The sequence below is a fragment of the Pygocentrus nattereri genome, chromosome 19 (assembly GCF_015220715.1).
Source record: "Pygocentrus nattereri isolate fPygNat1 chromosome 19, fPygNat1.pri, whole genome shotgun sequence".
NCBI lineage: Eukaryota > Metazoa > Chordata > Actinopteri > Characiformes > Serrasalmidae > Pygocentrus > Pygocentrus nattereri.
In genome coordinates, this window is record NC_051229.1 from 14,778,194 (window position 1) to 14,799,432 (window position 21,239).

Consider the following 21,239-nt stretch of genomic DNA (forward strand, 5'->3'; position numbering starts at 1 on the left):
CAATGAAAAATGTCATTTGATGGGTAGGTATTTAAACATTTGCGTATAATTGTATACCAACAGTACACCACCAAATATTTAACTACACACAACACACATACATACTTTGAATGCCACTTGGGAAGAAGGCTGGGAAATATGCATATGAAACTAAGAAATCTGCTTTTTGGTAGACAGTAAATTGAACACGCTCCAGAAAAAGGGTACCAATGTGCCAGTATGTTGTGTTCCATACAAACTCAGAGAACCACTGGATGTTGACATGCTGTCTATGCAGAATATAGTTATTGTTATAAGTTATTAATATTAGAAGCTGTTACCATAAGGGGAAATGCAGGTTATCATATATGAATATATGGTACTTTGTAACAGAATTTGAATCATGATTACATTATTAATTGTAGAATTCCTGCAGACAATAATAATTTGTCTTCACTTCACATTACTGTTAACTTCACATTACCGTCCAAAGCACAATGTCCAGCTTTTTCAGTAGACTTTCTTTTCACATCACTGTATGCTTGTTGGCATGCAAACATGGTTATAAAGAGATAGCTGGATGTGTCATAAAGAGCAGATATCCTGTAGGAAAGCACTTTAGACCAAAATATCAGATAAGCTATTTGATATTAATAGATTCATAGTTATTGTAGACCTAGATTCCTGATAAGCATCAGCATTAATTCGCACAGTTTTGCTCCATATGGTGTTTCACGGGGGCCTACGTAGAGCTGATTTTTTCCTCTCACTTTTACTGAATCAAAACACAAGGATAGTCTTTCATCTCAGGAATTACACACGAGCTGACCTCATCGCGCATAAGAGGAGAAAGGGTGTGCAGCGGGCAGCGCAAGGCAGGGGTGGATTTTAGCATGAGCCTTCACATACTTGGACCAGAAAAAAAAGAGTGGAAATTTGATTAGTAGCCTTGGTAACATGACAGCAAGGTCACAATAGTCTTCACAGCTAGATATGATGGGCAAAAGTACGTGCAAGATAAGGTAGGCTGTGTGGTGTCCCATACTTCACCAGTCCAGTCGAGTTATGCTCGTCTTCATCTCAGCTTTTCTGTTTTTTTTTTCCCTCCTTCTTTACAGATTGTTAGCCAGGCTTGCTATGAGCAATTGCTTTGTGTGTGTCCACTGTGGCTAATGGTTTCAGACTGTGATGTTCAGAGAGGCTAGAGTGACTCATTAATAGAATTTAAAAGCATTATGGGAGCCGGCCTTAATGTGATAAAGCCCTGAAATAAGACGAAACAGTCCTGCAGGCCGCGAATGTGTTGACATCTGTGATGAATCTTTTGATGTCATAAACGTGATGGTGACCGTGGTTGAAATGTGCTGTTCGAGGGAAAAAAACACTATATGGATCATTTGGTCCTCTCTGTGCTCCAGCTTGAGTCTATTATTGATGTCATCTTGATCCAATTTGATGGATTTTAGGGGTTCGCCCAAAGAGAGGGGCCGTCCGGAGCAAACTCGGGTCACCTTTCTCCAGATTTCACCTCGTTTCTCGCGCTGATGCTCTTCTCTTCTTGCACACACACATACAGCAATCTACTAAAACTCATGGCTGATGTATGATTATTGCATTTGCTTTTTGTGTGAATCTCCAAGATTCCAGCGCGTTCTTTTTGCCAAGCCTATCTCTTTCAAGTTGACCTTGATCCAACCATTCTTATGTGAATGACTGCAAAAACCTTGCAGAATCTCATTCAAGACTAAACAAGAAACAGGTTGTTCTAGAACGTGCTTTAGCTAAATAGGGTGCTGAGGGTACAGATTAATCCGCAGCCATGCCAAAGGTCGCTAATGCTAATATGCCTCGAGAGATCTCGGCGCATGCATAAGAAGCCTATCTATCAGAGCCTCCTTAGGTTGGATTGTGTTGCGTAATAAATCGGTTACCAATTTGTTTTCTAAATTAAAACCCATTTGCCTCCGCCCTCTGTCAACCTAGGGCCTTTTCTCATTTCTTTTTAAATCTAATTTACTTCTCCCTGGCCCATATCCGCATCCGAAGCGCCCGGCTTTGATCCACCCCTGGCTCTGTGAGGTAATGGTGCAGGCGCTGCCATGTTGCGTTCAGCGATGACAAGGTTCAGAGCTGTGGAAGCGGGAGGTTGTGCCCCGGCCCGGCGTCCAGTGGCCGCGGGCAGCCGCAGGACTGACTCACAGTCAGGCTTTATTGAGTCTGGCAGGCCTGAACTTTGTGCCCCCCCAGCACAAGCTTGCAAAGGTGATGGGGTGAAAGGTAGAACGTCGATGGAAAAGGTGTAGGTTGTCCTGAAAGGAGCTTTACGAAAAATGCCACAAAATGTCAGGAGAGATACAGTTCCATATTTGATTCATATACGGATCGTTCTGCTGAATTAAGTTAAAGTCAGAGTTGAAAACACACTTCGGACTTTTAACTGACGGTTATTTCTATGTTTATATTATATATATGGTGATCTTATTAAAATAAATAATCAAACAGTCCATTTTTGTCAGATTATCAAAACAATCATAAACTTTACTAAATGTTTCAGTAAGGACAGTTGTAGCTAAATTTGAGCACAACTCAAATGACTAGCAGACAGCTTTGAATACACAAACATAAAATCATGTTTTATCTAAAAGAAAAAAAAAACAACTTTCATTAAAAAAAGTTTACCTAATTGCATAAAATATGTGTTTCAGTAGTGAACATTTTTAAGGTTACTCCCAGATTTTTAGACTTTGGGGCACATTTACTTTAAAACAATGGGATCTAACTGCCCACCATGTGGCCATGAGGGACAGGCACGCAGTCTCACTTCCTGTTCCAAAATGGGGCAGGCCAAAATAGGGCTCCTATTTTTTATTTGAAAATTAAACTCAAGATACATTCAAAAGATGATAAACAACAAAAAATTGAGTATTATTTTGACAAATGTAATGGTTAGAGTGTAGGACAGCCACCTGCCAATAAAACATACCCTACAAATGGTAATGTTGTATATATTTAGCTTATTACTGTCTCATTTCCACCCTTGAGTTTAAATTGATCATAGTATAATCCCTGTAAATATGTAAGGTTAAAATATGTGTTTCTTTAGTTTTGCCTCAGTTTGAACTGATATGATAGAATGGTCTGTACATTACTGCTGGGCAGTATTGCTAAAATCACAGTATTTCCCAAAAATATCACAGTATGTGATGTTCTTTAAGGGCAGTAATTAAGTGAAAGACCCCATGCTTATTAAATAGTGGTACTATATATTTTCTTAAAAGGGAAATCTTAATGTTACCCAAACAAAAGAAAACCACATTTTCACAAAGAAAGCTTACTGTTTAGGTAGTTTTATGTATTTTTGAACCGTTCTTTTACTGCAGTCTGAAACACTTAAATGACTTGCATTGCTGTGAACTGTCAGGTTCTTGATACCATGTGTAAAGTGCACAGAACAGAATTGTAAAAAGCTATTTTGTGGAATCATCAAGGAATTAATGATCTGTCAGTACAGCTAAAACTGACAGCAATACCGCTATACCTCACTGATGACATGTTGCCCAGCACTATGTATGATAATTTATATTCAGCATGGACTGTGCTATTGGACATTTCTGACTTTTATTATTTAAATTTGCTGAACTTGACAAAATTAGTTGTTCCCTATGGAGACCAGTGGTCTAAAATAGACTGTGCTTTTTTTGCAATTGTGTCGTGGAGTCGACTTAACTTTATCTCAGAGACAGACACGTCTACAGGACGTGCAAGAGTCAGTAGCACCCAAGTGCACATAGCAAGGCGCAAAGCAGGATGCAAGTGTTTTTACAACCATTTCCACATTGCAAATACAATAGCTGTCATCAGCTGTACCATTTTGGCCAATAAGAGACTCATTTGGCATAAAGCCAGCTTTAGCAAGGGAAGTTACAATGCAAAAGGACCTCATTCCCTCAATATTGCAGCTATTGCATACAGTTTAATGAATCTTTATTGGTGGAAACATTTATATATTTTTGTGTATTATACTTGTTTACGAGTGAATTTTGTGTAAATAAATTTATGAAGTATTATTATTTCACATTTATTCTGTAAGATTTAATAATTAAACCTTCTTATTAAACCTAATTACTTACAAATGGTGGCCTTTTTACAGTTCTTTCTAGGTAGTTTCTACCTATTTTGGTATCGTGTAGCTCTTAATTAGTAATCAGTCACTACAGTATTATTTGTTAGAAAAATGTGATGATGGCATGTCTTTAACCCTATACACTCAAGCTTGCACTTAACCTCAACTTAACCCTAATCACAACAACACAGTATTTGTCTATCACGGTAAGCACACCGCAGTCCTACTTTCAGTATCATGCTTCACCAGAGGGGATGTTATAACAATACTGCGAGCGTCTGGATGGTTAGTTGTTTTCTGCAGTTTAAAAAAAATATCATAGACACTTTGGATGAATCATGGTATGGGGGGCAAGCACCAGCATGACCTTTGCAATCCAGATTAACTTGTTTACAACACTGAGCATTCGCATTTAACAGACGTAGAAGTTTTAGTGAAGTGACGTTTCTTAGGTGGTTTCTGACCAGTGGTACACTTGGTTTGCTCTCAGAACCTTAAATAAGTTGGGTTGTGCAAGATTTTCAGAACATCTGGCATTACCACATTCCTAAACTTTACCTAAATGTAGTTTCAACCCACCAGAAGGAGTAACTTAAACCTTGTAGCAGTTTTCTCAAATAGCTTAAATCTAAGGACTGGATCAACAAAGAGTATAAGCCAGTATTAGCATTAACCATATTAAAGGTAACACATAAGGGGGTTATCACCACTAAAGGAAAGAACCTGAACAAGGCTTGAAACCACTAATGTTTTCATTGATATGAGCTCTGCGTGACAAAGGATTTGTTTTAAACTAATTCTTAACCTAAACCGCATCCCTAAAGTTTTTTTTAATTGTCAGGTGAAAGCGAGTTTCCTAGCTATCTGCAGCCGTATATGACCTGCGTGATATGGCTTGCAAATCTTCGGTACTTTTGTACTACAGTGGCGGTAATAGGAACCAGGCATCTGAACAATTTATTGCTGCCTCTAATAAAACTATTAAATGAAATAGTTATATATTTGCTGTTTAAATATAAATATAAAGTTCAGAAATATGATTTTTGCCTAAAAAATGTTTTTTGAACACATTCATGTTGGAGAGATGTAGGCAGGGCATTATAAGGCAAAATAGACCCCAAAGAAACCTTATTTTTCAGATCTATTATTATTGTACCACTCCCAACATTACAGAAAAAAACACATTATATAATAAAACTAGTCAATTTGGATAGTAAATAAAATGGCCGTTTATGTTCATAACAACCCCCGATTTCTATTTCTAGCCTTGGTGAACTACTTACAGCAAAGTATTTCACACCAGACAACTCTGAATGACTGTTTACATTTCAAATTGTGCAGAAATGTTGAAATATGTCTCTCTCTTTCTATGCTGGAGTATTTCTTTAATAATGTTGTCATAGCCCCTATATACAGTGGTATGCCCAATTTTGGGACACCCTGGTCAATTGCTTTTTATTATCCTCTATAGAGAACACATTTCTGAACATTTTAGTGCACAGGGTCTTGTATTTCCCTCATCTTTTGAAAAATAAAACATACAAATTTTATATTAATTTTACAACACTTTACTTGAAAAGTATGGAAAGATTACTGTGCAGTATTTTGTCTAATTCTTCACGTCCTATATCAGAGGTCAATTGCGGACTTGGGCCTATAACCGATAAACCAAGGAGAAGTATTTCATTTCGACCAGGTGGTCCTATTTTACATAACTTTTCTAGCATTTACGGTACAGCTTCAGTGCCCGGGAAACTCACAGACCAATCGCATGCGTCACACATGACACTATTCATCTAATCGGATCTGTGCATTACGTTGAGCACTGAGAGTTGAGTGACTGGCGCACGCACAGGGGAGGGATGAGGCGAGACATAGCAGTTGGAGAAGAAAGTGAGCCACATTATTTAAATGGCATGCTCTAAAAAAGAAAACGGACAAATATTGTTGAAATATTACTGAACTGTACTTTTTGTACAGTATTAAATAAGATGTTGATATAACTACTAGGCTACTTCAGTACACAGTATGTGGCACTGAATCATAATGCAAGTTAGACATTATGATGTTCTGGACCTTTGCTTGAGGAAATTTTCTTTGACTGGACCTCAGTGAATTTTAATTAAAGACCACTGGTGTCTAAGCTTAAAGGTTTAGCCAGTCAGTTGTGATACTTAATCAAATAGCAGAGTGCTGACATAAGTGCATATGTAACAATATATATACTTACTGTGCAATATCAAGGTAACTGGGGAGCACTGGTGAATTTGCAGATGGTGTAAAGTGTATTGCTGTCATGTTGTTGAAAGTCTGTTTTGGGTGTGAGTGTTGACATAACAGAGCTGCTGTCATGCAAGACAAATGGCAGATAAATCTGACAGAAAATATTGTACCAAATTGTAGATATTTTCTACATGTTTCTATATGTTAAACTCAAAAAATTAAATAAATACAAATTGTGTTTTAAAATTTGGGGGAAAAAATTATTTGTTTGGTCCCTGTAGAGGATGTGTAACATCAGAAAATCAAAACATGCTTTGACCAGGCATATCCAGAGTTTTGCATATGACTGTATTTGTTATATTCTTACAGATAGAATAATTTCTTCACCACAAACTTTGCCACTCCATCCACAGTATTACTCCACCTGGAATCCATATTAGCTAGTGTGACCACCAATTTTAGCAAGTTAACCTGACAGCAGACAGAGCCATCAGATCACACCCGCTGTCCCTCTGCCCTCTGAGCCATGAATTCCTTCCTTTGGCTCTTAACACCTGCTCCTGGCACCCGGCTAAAGTAGGGGACGGGGAGAGACATGAGAAAGGGGGGCTGTTTTGGGTCTGGGCGTCCTAACACCTGGGTGGGCCCTTCGGACCCAGCTGTTACCCAGAGCGAAGGGCTAGAAGTGGAGGGCCTAGATTGAAACTGTACATTTTAGATTTGATCTGCTTAAACCCTGTTTTGAAAACACAAGGCTATAGGCTACTTTCGCCAAGCAAATGTTATTGCTTTGCTTAATTGTGCTATAAACTGTGCAATAAATCATGTAGCAAATGGCTTTTAAACTGCTGTTGACATTCATTGATCCATAAAGCATTTGCTTCTCTTTTTCCAATGCCAGTCCTGAATGTTGTTTAACAACAAAGTGAGGCTTATGCAATTACGTTATTTGTTATTAATTATAATGTTAAGTTCACAGTCCTTGATCTTTGGTGCTAGCATGTTAGATAGACATGTTAGATAGACATGTACAAAATGGCAAGCCACCTACTCTGAGCACAACAACTGTTTCCCAGAACATATTTGTCAGTCAGCCCTTGAAATAGCTTCTTATCTCGCATTAATCTACCTACTTGCTAGGGAAAGCCCGAGCACCCACCTCCTAAGCCAGTCAGCTCTGGCATCTGAGAGAACTGTCACGAATACCAGCATACGTGGACACCACCCTGGCACTGAACCCAGCAGCTCCCAGCCGTCCTGCGCCCTTATCGCCTGCATCGCATCCTCCATTGAGCTCCCCTCCCCTTCATACCTGCTCCTGCCCAGGGCCCCTGCTCTTTTCATCTGCGAGGAGGCAGGAACAGAGCCGTAATTGCTCACATTCACTCGCTCCCAGTGATTCAGCTTCAATATCAGACTGAGTGGGAGTTCTTCCCTGTAGCACAGCATTTTGAGGGAAATTTTGGTGAGGAGGAATGTTGGTATGGTAAGGGTGAAGCTTGAGATAAGAGTTTAGGCTGAAGCCGAAGTTTGTGTTTTATTTGATAAGAGTTTGTTGTCATCTTGTTTCAGTTTGTGTGATGATAAAAACAATGGGACCTGTGGATTTATAATTTGCAGGAACTGGCCCACCAGCTAGCATTAAAAAATATAAATACTAAATATCTTACAAGGCTGGGAGCCTCTGTGTAGGCTACATTTGCGTCAGGACAATAGTAAAACTACAACTATAACTGTTTTTGATTGGAGTTGTTATTATTTGTCTCAATTTGCATTTTGATAAAGCAAATCAAAAGGATCATTCACAGATATTGGAGCAAACCCACAAGGTTTCTTACAAAATTGCCCTCGTTTGTTACAATTCCAACACATTTTTATGTGAGATCAGGTTGACCAAGGACCACTACCATTTTGAAAAAGCTTGGTGAATCAACAGTATCAACCGTGTTTTTGTCTCATTGTTCCCAGCTGTGTCCTAAGCCCCAAGTCTCCAGCTCCATTGAGTCAACTGCTTTTAATCTCCAGACAGTGATGACACTATGAGCTCCGATAGGGCCCATGGATGAGATGGCGCGGCCCATTTCTCCTCGAGGTGCTCGTCAACGCTAGGTTAGAGCTGCCACAGGGCTGCAGCGGCTTAAGGCAGGTACGAACAGGCCCTCAGAGAGGGGCTTAGGCTGCATTTGCTCTCTGAACAAGGGGAGGAGGGAGAGAGGACATTCCACTTCGATTTATCTCGCCCTTACAGGGATATTTATCTTTGTTCATCTCACGCTGAGTCTCTGCCTGTACGTCTGCATACAGCTTCAACTTCCTTTCCCTACAACTGTCTCATTTTTTTCTCTTTCGGATCACTCATGTATCATTCTTTTTAGACCTATAGTTACAACCGCTACGCAAAAACATTGAAAATTTATATCTTTGTGTCTCCAAAATAGTAACTTTATAAAAGGAAAAATAGGGTTTAAAGGGCATTTCTACCTACAGCTAGAACTTAAATTTGCTGTGTATGATTTGCTTTGTTCTGTAGTGCAGCATTGTACCCCACTACTTCACCGGTTTCACAGATATTATGATTTTATATTGTTTTCTTGTTTTTACCAGTCACTTTTCACTTTCTACAATGCCCAGCATGCAAAACCTGCATTCATTGGGAATCCCAACAATGTTCATATCACAACTGCTAGACTGATTGAAAGGCTAACTAATACATTGGTAGTGCTAGCCAGCATTAGTGATATAGCACTAGCCTCAACCGGTCATCAAATGTTTTTCTTTGTGTAAGGAATAATTTAGCCAGCTACTGGAAAAAAAAACTGCCTGTTCCCCAATACAAGTCTCCACCCTAAAGCACTTTACAGCCACCTTCAACATACATCATCAGAAGGGTTTTTTTTAAACCCTTTAAACCCTTTAAACAAGGAAGCCTCACTCAAGAGACTGTTGCAATACAGTTCTAAGAGAGAGGTACACACATCCACAGTGTATGAAATAATGCTTTCACTTTTAATTTTGACCAGAGTGACCCTCTAACTTTTGTGTATGTTGGTGTAACAAGGCTTTAATCTTGAAAAGAGTTACAAGGTTTTGAGTGCAAGGAACAGTTTTGCTGTTCAGCTTAGCCATTCATCATCTTACATGTTTTGAACTGTCAATAATGCGATTCTTTGTAAGAGCAGCTTGTACAGTTCACTGCATGGCTTCAATTTCCATTCATCCATAGATTGCATTTTCTGCCGCAGTCTTGGCAGACTGGCACTCGCAGTACATGCTGTGGGGCACAATGCAGTAGTTACACGCTAATATTTACTTAGCCTTCACTTGGTAACTATCAGAGAAAAGCCATCTCACTCAGCGTAAACATCCCCCCGGCGCTGGTAATGCTATCCGGCCCACTAACACCCTCCCACATTGGAAAGACTTAGGTTGTGACAGGGTGGGGGGGGGCAAAAACAGGCTCACAGTGACAGACTCACACCTGGAATACTGAGACATGAAATTCAAAAGGTTAATAGGATGCTACATCCAATCGAAAGCTTAAACAGTCCATGTAGATGCTATCAGGAAAAAGTCAGTGTAGGGAACACATATTTAATTGGAGTCAATGTGGTAACAAGATCCGGAAAATAACTTTGGGCCTTTCATTAATATCTTCCTAAGCCTTTTCTTGAATTCATTCTTGTCAGATTCATGACGTGTTCTTAAACTGCAGAATTGTTTGCATCTTTGTGCTCTTAGATGTGTGTAGATTCTGTTCTTACACAAGAGCAAATTCCAAATAAGAAACCACCGGTGAATGTCGGAATCCTTATGAAAACTAAGGGTTTGAAGAAATTTCTTCTGAAGAATGATTGGTGGTTAAGGCCAGTTGTCATCAAAGCATGGCTTTGGCTATCCATATATTTTCTGCTGCAAGAAATATTGTAACCTATATATCCTCACAGATGCTGCTGTTCAAAATCTCATTGTAACTATAAATCAATGAGGTGGAAAGTGTACTGACATCTTGTATGCCATTGTGCAGGCTGGCACATTTTATTGTAGAATATCCCTAGTCAAAATTACCTGCTTTGGTATAATCAGTATGTATTACCACAAACACAATGTTCAGATTAGTCCCAGGAAATATAGCTTTAAATAGGGATGCACACAAGTATGAATAGGCCTATATCAGAAAAAACAATTGTATGATGTAAATAATGTGAGGCAGGCAAGTGTACGTAGTGCTTTTGAATGCAAGAAATGTTGTTTCTGCAATTACTGGCAGCTTTGGCCTTTGAAATGTGATTTTTTTTGTGAAAACTGAAAGAAGTAGCATTACTAATTAAGGAGAAAAATGGAATGTATGCCATCATAATAATACATCAGATGCATCAGGTCAGATTTCACAGGAGTATTTCGGACTAACGTCACACGCCTTGATGTTTATATCACAAATGCTAAATCAAAATTATACTGATGAAGACATGATGGCAATAGTAGATAATTCACTTACGTCCTCAGAAGACACACCCTTCACGTTTTTGACCAAATTTCTCTTTGAGTACTCTTCCGATGCACTTAGAATCATTAGAGTTATCGCTAGGGGAAGGAGTCCGAAGTATAACTGATGTTACAAAATGTTTTGCTGCACTTTGCCTGCAGTTAGACATTTATACCAGTTAGTTAGGTCTCAAAATCACCTGAATTTACATAGTGTAGCTTTTAATATGAATACCAATTTTAAAGACAGAGTTGCACGCTGTACAGTAAGAAAAGTACATGCAGAAAGTACTGAACATGAAAAAAACGATTCACCAACATTCTTTTGTCCATGTGCTTTTTGGCTAACTTACAAAGCCATTCCAAAAAGTTGAACCACTGTGCTAAATGTAAATAAAAACAGAATGCAATAATGTACAAATCATTTAAACTCAATATTTAATTGAAAATAGTACAAAGATGACATATCAAATGTTGAAACTGTCATCTGGATGGCAGCAGATGTTGCCAACACCTGTATACATCTCTCACCATTAAAGGTGCCTTCAGAGATTTCTGCTACAGAACCAAGTCTCCAATGATCACGGCCATCCAATGTTGGTTTTCAACCGTGTCCCTAGATGATGAAATTCCCACACTCTTTGCTATTTTATGTCAAGAAACATTATTCTTGAACTGTTGCACTACTTGCCTTTTACTTCTGAAATACTCAGCTTTACCAGTCTTTTGTTGCTCCTGTCCCACGCTTTTTGAAGTGTGTTGCAGGCATCAAATTCAAAATGGACATGTGTTTTTCAAATAATAATAAAATGTCTCAGTTTCAACATGTTATGTTTTCTTTGTATCTATTTCAATATAGTTTGTAAATGAATCACACATAATTGCATTGTGTTTTTTCACACTTTGCATAGCGTCCCAGCTTTTTTGTAAACAAGGTTGTATGAATGTATTTGTTTGGCTTGGGGAACACTTAAGTAAATGACAGGTCAACAACAGAATTTATTTAAATGTGTTTTAACGTTTCTACTCAAGCAAAACTATATTCAGAGAGCTAGAATCACTCAACCCTACACAACTCTGCCATGCTGATTTTGAGTATCAGGCGTTCCACCACCAGATCAGCCATGCTGAAGGTACTGATTATCATAGTAGGCTACATGTGCTAGATTAACTTTTGCTTGCTAGTTTGATTTTGCTTGCTGTGATAGGGAAGCCTAATTCTCACCAGATAGAAGTGGGGAAAAAAAGTTTTTTTTTTGCTCTCCCTCTGTTTGGGGCAGCTGAATGTCAACATTTTAACTTTTTGAAATAATGACTTCTTTTCTCAAATTGTACTCACATGGTTGAAATAATGGCCTTAAAATAAAATGAAATAATTTCCTTAAAATACTCGTGCACTTTTACTTATTTTCTCTAAATTGTGATTTACTGTGTTGAAATAATGACTTTTTCTCAAACTTACAGTGCCAAATACTTAATTTCCTAATCTTGTTGCTTACTATATTGAAATAACTTTTTTCCTAAATATTTGACTGAGCATATCAAAATATTGACTTACAATATCAAAATACCAACTTCTTTTCTTGAGATATTAATGTACTAGATCAAAATGTTCCCAAAATGTTGACTTTGAAATAAAGATGTTTCTTAAAATATTAACATCAAAATAAAGTAATAACTTGCTTAAAATTTAGTAGCTTATTTCAGAATTATAAAATAATGTTATGTCAGAATTTTGTTTTAACAGCTTGTAATTTCAACAAAATAAGTGTTTATTTTGAAGTACAACATCATCATTTTAACAGTCTTTTTTTTTCTTTTCTACCTTGTGGGATTGGGCTTCCTTACTACATGAGACAGTTTAAGCAGGGGCATGGAGGGACAAGCAACATCAGAAATGGTGAGGACAAAATTTACATGAATTTTATCCAAGATTAGGACATCCTGTCTTCTATCAAATGAATAATACTTCTGGTGCATGTAGATATTTTAAAGTTCTTCATATGGCCTATTATATAAATGCATATTGTGTGCCCACCAGATCAAAATCAAACTTATTAGCAAGCAGTTACTGATTTAGGCTCTTTAAGGCTTTAATGAACCAACAGTAGAGTTGGACTGGTGTAAGATTTGTCCCATTCTTCCCAGTACCATGTGATCCATACCTCCACTCCCATATTCCCCATGAGACAAAGAAACCTCAGTGGAATCCTCCAGATTGGCTCTGATTGTTTTTGAGTGCAATGTGACTGATTATTAATTTCTCTGCAATTTGTTGGTTTCCAGAGTAACATCTACTATACTTGTAACAGCTTAGAAAATCAAAGGCTTGACAACCAGTGCATTTTGTCACTTATTTTAGCATTCTGTCCATTATCTGAATAGCTGTCATCATCAACCGTTCATTTGTCTTTAAACAGGAACACCTTTTAACATGGTAATACCACACAGACTTGTCATCTCTTTTATTTACTTGGCTGGTGGTGTTAAGGCAAACAATACACATTCTGCACATTTGACATCCCAGAAATACCAATGATTTGAAAACATTGAAACATTAAAGGATAATACATTCATTTTTCAGCTACAGAATTTGCTAACAATTTTCCCTGCTGATTTTCTTTTCGAGAACTGTCCCCTTCTCGCCTGTCTGTTTTTCTGCATGACACCTAAAGTCATCACCCCTCACCCCCATCCTGGTGAGGACCTCCAGTGTCAGGGAGATGGTTCTGCTTACCTACTTTTAACAATACCTCTGAACACCTGCAAGGAGTGAGGTCGTAAAGGGGCAGGGTCAAGTCTAAGCACAGCTGAACAGGGGGTAGACCCACACACACACTCTGGGGAAAGTAAAACTGGGAGCCCCCCACAGGTGCACACCGCTATTGTGGCTGAGTGAGGGAGGGTCGTGTCCTTGCAGTTTCTGCCTTACCTGTCACTCACCTGGGCCCTTTGATATGGTCCAGCACTTCAGCAGCTTCCTGTGCGGGGCTTAGCATTCCTGCGTTCAGGGCCGGCGAGGGCACACTTTAAAGAGGTGAGCGTAAGCTTGGGGGAAGCTGCCGTGTCATGGGCTGACTTAACAAAACCACACTGGGATTGTTTAGTCAACTGAGTGAGGATTACCAGCCACGCCTGTCTCTCCGATCAAAACAGCCCTTCAGGTAATGGTTATGACGAGTGACTAAATGAATATGAAGAGCACTAAAAAGTGCACTGATGCTACTGAACTGAAACTATTAACCCCTTAAAATCCCAGGCTTATGACATACCAAGGCCTTTTATACAGTAACTACAGGGTCTTCGGTGCAAACTGGCTGAGCTATTCTTAGGTTACAGAAGTGTGTAATAAAACTGGCCATTTAAGGAGTTAAGCAGAGGGGTCTAAAAGACTACCAAATCTTCCACATTAATCCATCTACGAGTGTAAATTGTCAGTGGAAATATTTAAATACACCAGGTTTACCAGTTTATTAGCAGTGTTGGAGGCAATACAGAAAAAACAACATGTTACAGTAATAACTGACTACTGTTCACTATAATTAAGAAGTATAATACATTTCAATAATAAGAAGTTACAATGGTAACAAAATACATGACTAAAAATGAACAAATCAACCCACAAAGCACATACATAGTTACATAGTGTGTAGAAGGAATCCGCCAGACCATGGTACAGAGTAACTTAGCTGGTCAGGAAAGAGTTCTTAGCCTGGGGGGGAGGCCTCATAGCTGCAGTATAGCATTGCCCAGGCAGCCTTGTAGCTGTGGTGTAGCATAGCTCAAGCAGCTGTCCTGGAAAATCTTGTAGCCTGGAAGGAGTCCGTAGGTGCTGGGGAAGGTCCCTCACAGCCCTAGAGGCCTTGTAGCTGCAGTAAAGCATTGCTTAAACCAGGCAGCTTTGTATCTGTGGTGTAGCACAGCTAAAGTCACCAGCTCAGGCAGCTTCATAGCTGTGGTGGTAGCATTGCTCAGGTGGCCGGCCTGGAAGCATCTCATAAACAGGTCTGGATTGATTTTCATTTCAAAACAACTCTGTAAGCCTTTTATTTTATTCTTAAAGCAATTGGCTTTTGAACATATCTAGTGGGTAGTTTCTAGTTTCAAATAACAGCTGTTCATAATTTTAATCAAGCATAACTGGCTGTGTTTTACTCAATGGCAGAGATCCTGATAGGCCTTTTACATGATGGTGACTATGATTCTTTTTAAAGGAAATCTTGAAATGACTATTCAGTTTTCTCTTGTATTTTTCAGTTGTTTAGTATGGATTGTAGAAAGTGACATGAAAGTAATGAGTAATAATTAATGAGATTACTTTTTCAGTAATCAAACTACAGTGTAACTATCCCAACACTTTATTAGATATATCTACATGTTTTATCAGGTATCACTTCCATATAGGCATGGTTTATAGTTATAATATTAATAATTGTAGCCCATCTGTTATTCCACAGTTTATGATCTCCCCTCTATCCTGTTCGTCAGTCGAAACAGACCACCATAGGACCATCACTGACCAAATTTTATTTGGGCGGTGGACTGTTCCAACAACAACATTGACAAGGTAGAGACTTGGAAATGGGTGGAGTGTTGTTATGAACAGCCAGAGCAATATCGCTGGTCCTATGGATGCAGTGATGTATGGTGGTCCCTTTTGACAGAGGTTTGGTTTAGAGGGGGTGATAAATTGTGCAGCCACAGATGGGGTACAGTCAGTAACTGTAAATCCACAAAGTATACCTATATGTTGGCTGTTTCTGATAAAATGGCCAATGTGTGCACATTGAGGGGAAACGAGGATACAGACAATTTTATTTTTGTCATTTAATGTACTTTCACGCTATATCACACAAAAATGGTTTGATAAAAGTAGAAAGTTCATGGAACTACAACTAATCCTTGGACAGGTATGCCACACAAGATTTCACAAAATGTTCTTAGACTAATGATAAGGAAGGCAAGAAAGATGCCAGCCGTCACTTGAAAAGAGTTGCAGGATGACCTGAAAGCAACAGGAACAGTTACACAAAGAACAATAAGCAGTGCACTGCACCGCAATCACCTCTGTTCATACACCTCACACAAAACTCCTCTGCTAAAAAAGGAAGCACAAAGATATGCATCTAAAAATTGCAGACAAGCAGATCTGAACTCCTTTGGGAACAATGTACTGTAGTCAGACGAAACACAAATTGAACACTTTGGCAGTAATTCAGCTCTACTTGTATGAAGAAAGAAGAACTGTGTGTATGATTCCAAGAACACCTTTCACACACTGAAGTACAAAGGCATTGGGCTGCTTCTATGCAGGTACTGAGGCATTACACATAATCTAAAGAAACATGAATAAAGTGATGCACCAGGACATACTGGCAGAGAATTTCATCTAATTGAAACTGGAGACAAGGAGACAGTGACCCCAAATATACAGCCAAAAAAAGGCATGCCTGGCCTAGCCAACCTCATGACTTGAATCCCAGTGAACATGTATGGAAGACTTTGAAACTGTCCATCAGTGGGACCACTGCAACCTTTGGGTACTGAAGATGGTTTGCCGAGAAGAATAAGCCAAATTTAAATCACAACCCACAAAAAGTTCATTATTCTTACTTAAGTCCATAATTGTCACCAATGGCTTTCAAATAGTGTAATAATGTTATTCATTTGTGGTGTCTGTATACTTATAATCATAAATACATACTTTTTTGTTCATATTTATATAATGCACAAAGACTTTGTATGTGCATTGGAATGAGTACACTGGAAGTATATTAAATAACAAAAGCAAAAATGTCTGAATACGCCTTTCCTTTCACTGTAGATATAAGAGAAAGAAGAAGAAATTCTTGAAATTGCAAGAAATTCTTAATCAGGCGTTCATACAAAAAGAAAGGGATGGTAAGGATTTGTATTATAACCAACATACCCTCACCAGTGACAGAGTTATGAGAAACATTTTCCTTTTGTAAGCTCAGAATTTTTCTTACTATGGTGAGCCGCAGGGCTGGACTCAGCAAGTTAGTTATGCCAGGAGAGCTGACACTACTGAATCTATCAGCTTCTGCATGTCAACAGCCGATAACGCAGAAGTGGGAGTCTTATTCCCGAAGGAGAGGCCTAGAAAGTAACACAAACACACACACTTCTCTGCCTGAGCGACACCGTGTACCAAGATATCGGCAGAACACAATGAGCCAGCGCAGGTCTCTGCGTCCGATAGAGAGAGATGTCCGCAGTAGTGGAATACTACCCACTGATAGATGAGGCAGTGTGAAAACCTCAGGTCAGATTCAGTGGCTATAAGCAGGGGACTGCACAGTCTACAAGATCTAAACATTTACTGTGTAAAACCAGTGCTGACAGCTTAATTATATGAAGCCTGTAGTATAAATAGTATACAGCAACCCCCTCAGTGTTTAATTCATGGTTACTATGATAAATTCACTGTTACAGAATTCATTGGTGTACCACTGGATAATGTAAATAAACACTGTGGGTGCTAATTCAGTGTTGTAGGTGTTAATTCAACACTCTAAGTGATGTCTTCATTTAGTACTGCAGGTGGTGACTCAGCATTAGGAACTTTGCTGTTACAGCATGCTTAGGCCTGATAGTCTAGCTGATACACACAGTTTTTATTTCACATAAGCGGAAATAAACTCTTGTCCCGATAAACATACATTTAAGGGCTCACATAATACATTTTTTTTGTGTTCAATAATTTTTCTGCATTGGAAATATGCACTTGTTACATTTCTGTAGTTATATGTACCAAAGGATGAGTTAACCCCTTATTGCACACTTCAATGACCTAAGAATAGAATTTTAAGGACTTAACTTATTTTTACTTGTGTGCTATTTTGGCTTTGCACAGAACTTCCTCTTGGTGTTTAAAAAAGATACATTAAATCAGCCTAATAGACTTAATCTAATAATATGATGTTATTATCAAAATTGGCAGTTTATTTAACTTAGGATGAAAAATTGATGGAAAAATTTGGTATGAACACAGACATTTTTCATCAAATTTATCTTCACTTTAAGGAAGAAATCTTTATAAACACTGTAAAAATATTTTCACTATCAAAATACTATAAAAATGTTATGGTCAGTACCAATTTCAATAAATAAGCCATACATAAGCTAGACAAATGATGGCCTTTATTTCACAGACATTTGTGTTTTTTAATGGCTGTTACTGTTATTGTTAAGGTAAATTGCTGTCTGTCTGAATTACAGTAAAAGGCAGATTTCTAAGATCAGATTTTTACTATCAGGTAGAAAACAATTTTACTGTTAATGTTTAACAGGTTTTGTCTTGATGCCCTTGTTGTCTTGATGCCCAATTTTTTTTAGTTTTTTTTTTTTTTTACAAATTAATTTTTTTGTAGATTCAAGAAACTTTTTAAAGATTCTGCTCAATCAGCTTGATAAAAGCAGACTTTTTTTTACAGTGTATCCTTAAATGCCCTTCAAGATGTCTTTCAAAATATGACATAATGTAAACATTTTTCAGTTGTAGTAAACATTGAAGCATTTTACTGAATGGAGTAAATCTCAATACCTACGTTGTTTACGCTGGGACTCTGTCATGATAGATGCTACATACAGCAAGCCTATGTGAAGATAAACATATTTGTTGATGTGTTCTTAGATGACTTAGTAGTGCCCATAATATCAACTTAAAAATATTTTTCTGTAACTTGTGGCAGAGAGGTGTTTTTTCTATGCCACTGTTATGAATAGCACCATTTTATAGTAGGATCTGATAAAAAGACAGTCGGAATTCTAAACAAAGTGAGTCGTGTTGTGTCTACGCTGTTCACTATCACTGGCACTGCGGAGAGGGTGGCATTTAACATCGGGTGATCGTACTTACTGGGAGAGCTTTGCGTAAATCATAAAGAATCTTGCTAGCAGAGCAGAGCTAGGCCTATATCTCTAGCCGTGCGCTTGCTTTGTTGCTGTCGACTGCAGTGTGTGTGCGCTGGCTCTATGTAAAGAAAAAGGCTTTGTTCCACATGTGAGGTATTAGCATCCATGTGGGTCTCTTTACTTGAACAAGTGAAGAAAAGGGCATTAACCTGAACCGTTGAACTCCATTCCGCTGGTGTCATTCACGAGCCATGCTATCAATCCTACAACCTGGGTTGGGGTTTTTTTCCCTAGGTTCCTCTGAGCTGCCCGCGTAATTGGCACTCACACAAAAGAGTGTTGGGGGCAGAAAAGCACAGGAACGGGGGGTCCTTTACCTTAATCTCATTTTATCAGTTAGGTGAGACAAAACACAGGGCCGTTCACATGGGCCTGTCCGCGTCCCTGGTTTTGTCTGCCACGCGTTGCGCTTGAGCGCATAAGGAGAAAGATGTCATGGAAGGATGTGTGAAAATGACTGATCGTCCTCAACTGTGCGAGATATGGATGAGTTCTCTTTCTCTCTTTCTTTCACTATGGCACACTCATTCTCTGAAACTTCAGTAGGCCACATCCACCCTAGGGGTGGACGATATGATGATATGTTATTATTATTGTGATGAAGCAGCATACATCACAATTTTCAGTATATCATGGACATTGTTCCTTGCTTTAAAAGATGTCTGGGTCAACAGTAGTGTTTATAAACCATAATATCTTGTGTATAGTAATGGCATGAACTACATAATATACATAACATGAAGCTCATTTGCTGTCAGCCCATTATGCCATTATCTTATGTTATTAATTTATTTTCTGTTTTTGTTTTACCTCTGTTGCTCCTTGAAGGTTATTTTGGGATCCTAAATTGGTCAACTTCAAACTGTCGAATCTCTGTGCCGACTTAAAAACTGAATATTTTGATACATATGGTGTAGTACTGTGCAGAGGTCAGAGACAACCTTTCTTTTCTTTCATTTCCAGTCAAAATGATGAGAAAGTCAAAGGAAAATAAGTGGGTTTTTTTCCAAAACTGGAGTATAAAAATGTAATTAAATGATACAAAGATACCACCAAAACTGTCCCCATCACTCTTGCTTCAGATCTAAAACTGGTTATCTGAGATGTAGAGTATAAGGTATTAGTAATTGGATCGTGGGAACCAAAAAATGCAACCAGTGTCTAAAACTGAACAATTGAAGTGTGGAAAAATATCCCAGCAGGATTAAAAATAAACCTAAAAGCAAGTCCCATGGAAAGAATGGAGGCTGTAGTACAAGCAAAGAGTTTAAATAAAATGAATATTCCATATTGCCCACCCATCCATCATCTCCCCTACACATAGTTTACAGGCAGCTCTAACAGATTAATATAGAAATGATAACCGTTTGAATTGTAATGATTCCAGTATCTGTGTAGCTGTTGTCATTTTAAAAAGTCACAGGAAAAGTGCATACTACATTACCCCTGCAAAGCTTTTGTCAGAACATTTACTTAGTAATAATTTGAACAGTAAACAGTAGTAGCACTAGGGATCATTTCTATTTAAATGTTTGTTTTTGTTTTTTTTTGTTCAATGATATTACAATAAGGACTTTTCATACCCTCCCATCGCTGTGCTGCAGTACAGCAGTTTGTTGGCTGTGTTCCACAGGGAGAAGCACTGAGAGTGCATCCTGCTGTGATGTGTTCTGTTTTTATCAACTTAGAGGCACAGCTGCTTGGCCTAACCTCCATACCAACACTCCTCTCCATACACTGCACAGTTCCCTTAAAGCTGAATTTTAGTTTTGACTTATTTCATATTTACAGTTGTAACCCAATGACGGCATAATATCACTTTTTCAAGACTTATACTGAAACCTTTGAAAAACTGATTAGTTGTCAATATCAATGCAATATTTTTAAAATTTTAAATTAATTTAATTTTTAAAGGGCCTACGTCATGGACAAAACTGGTTTTCCTCACTTTTTGGAATGAATGAGTTTGATACAGTATGTAAACATTGTTACAATTTCTAAATGCATCTTTCACTCCCTAGGCCATACATGAAAACTAGGCTGCAAAACAGTTTTGAATTCACTAATGCCCTGATGTCATGAAAAAAAAAATCATTGACATTCACGCACCTATTCAACCTACAGCACTTCAGCTCCACCCATTCACATCAAAGTTATAAGCAGTGTTTCAGCCTGGACTGCTTTTTGATAAAGGCACAACACAGGGCAACCAATCAGTCGAGGTAATTTACATATATCAGTCTTAAAAGCACAGTAACAAAAACAGCTCGTGCTGATCTTAGTAGTGGACGATTTGGAAGGTTACCACACAAAATATTAACGTACTGTACCGTTTTGTAGTTTTGTACTAAAGAACACTAATGAAGTAATGCCATGCCTTTGTACATCATCAACTGGAACTGTACAATTGTTTTGTCACAGTTGCATTTATTTGTTGGAACCATCATAAGAGATGATCTCAAAATGTTCCAGCCATGAGTAGCTCCAGCTATCT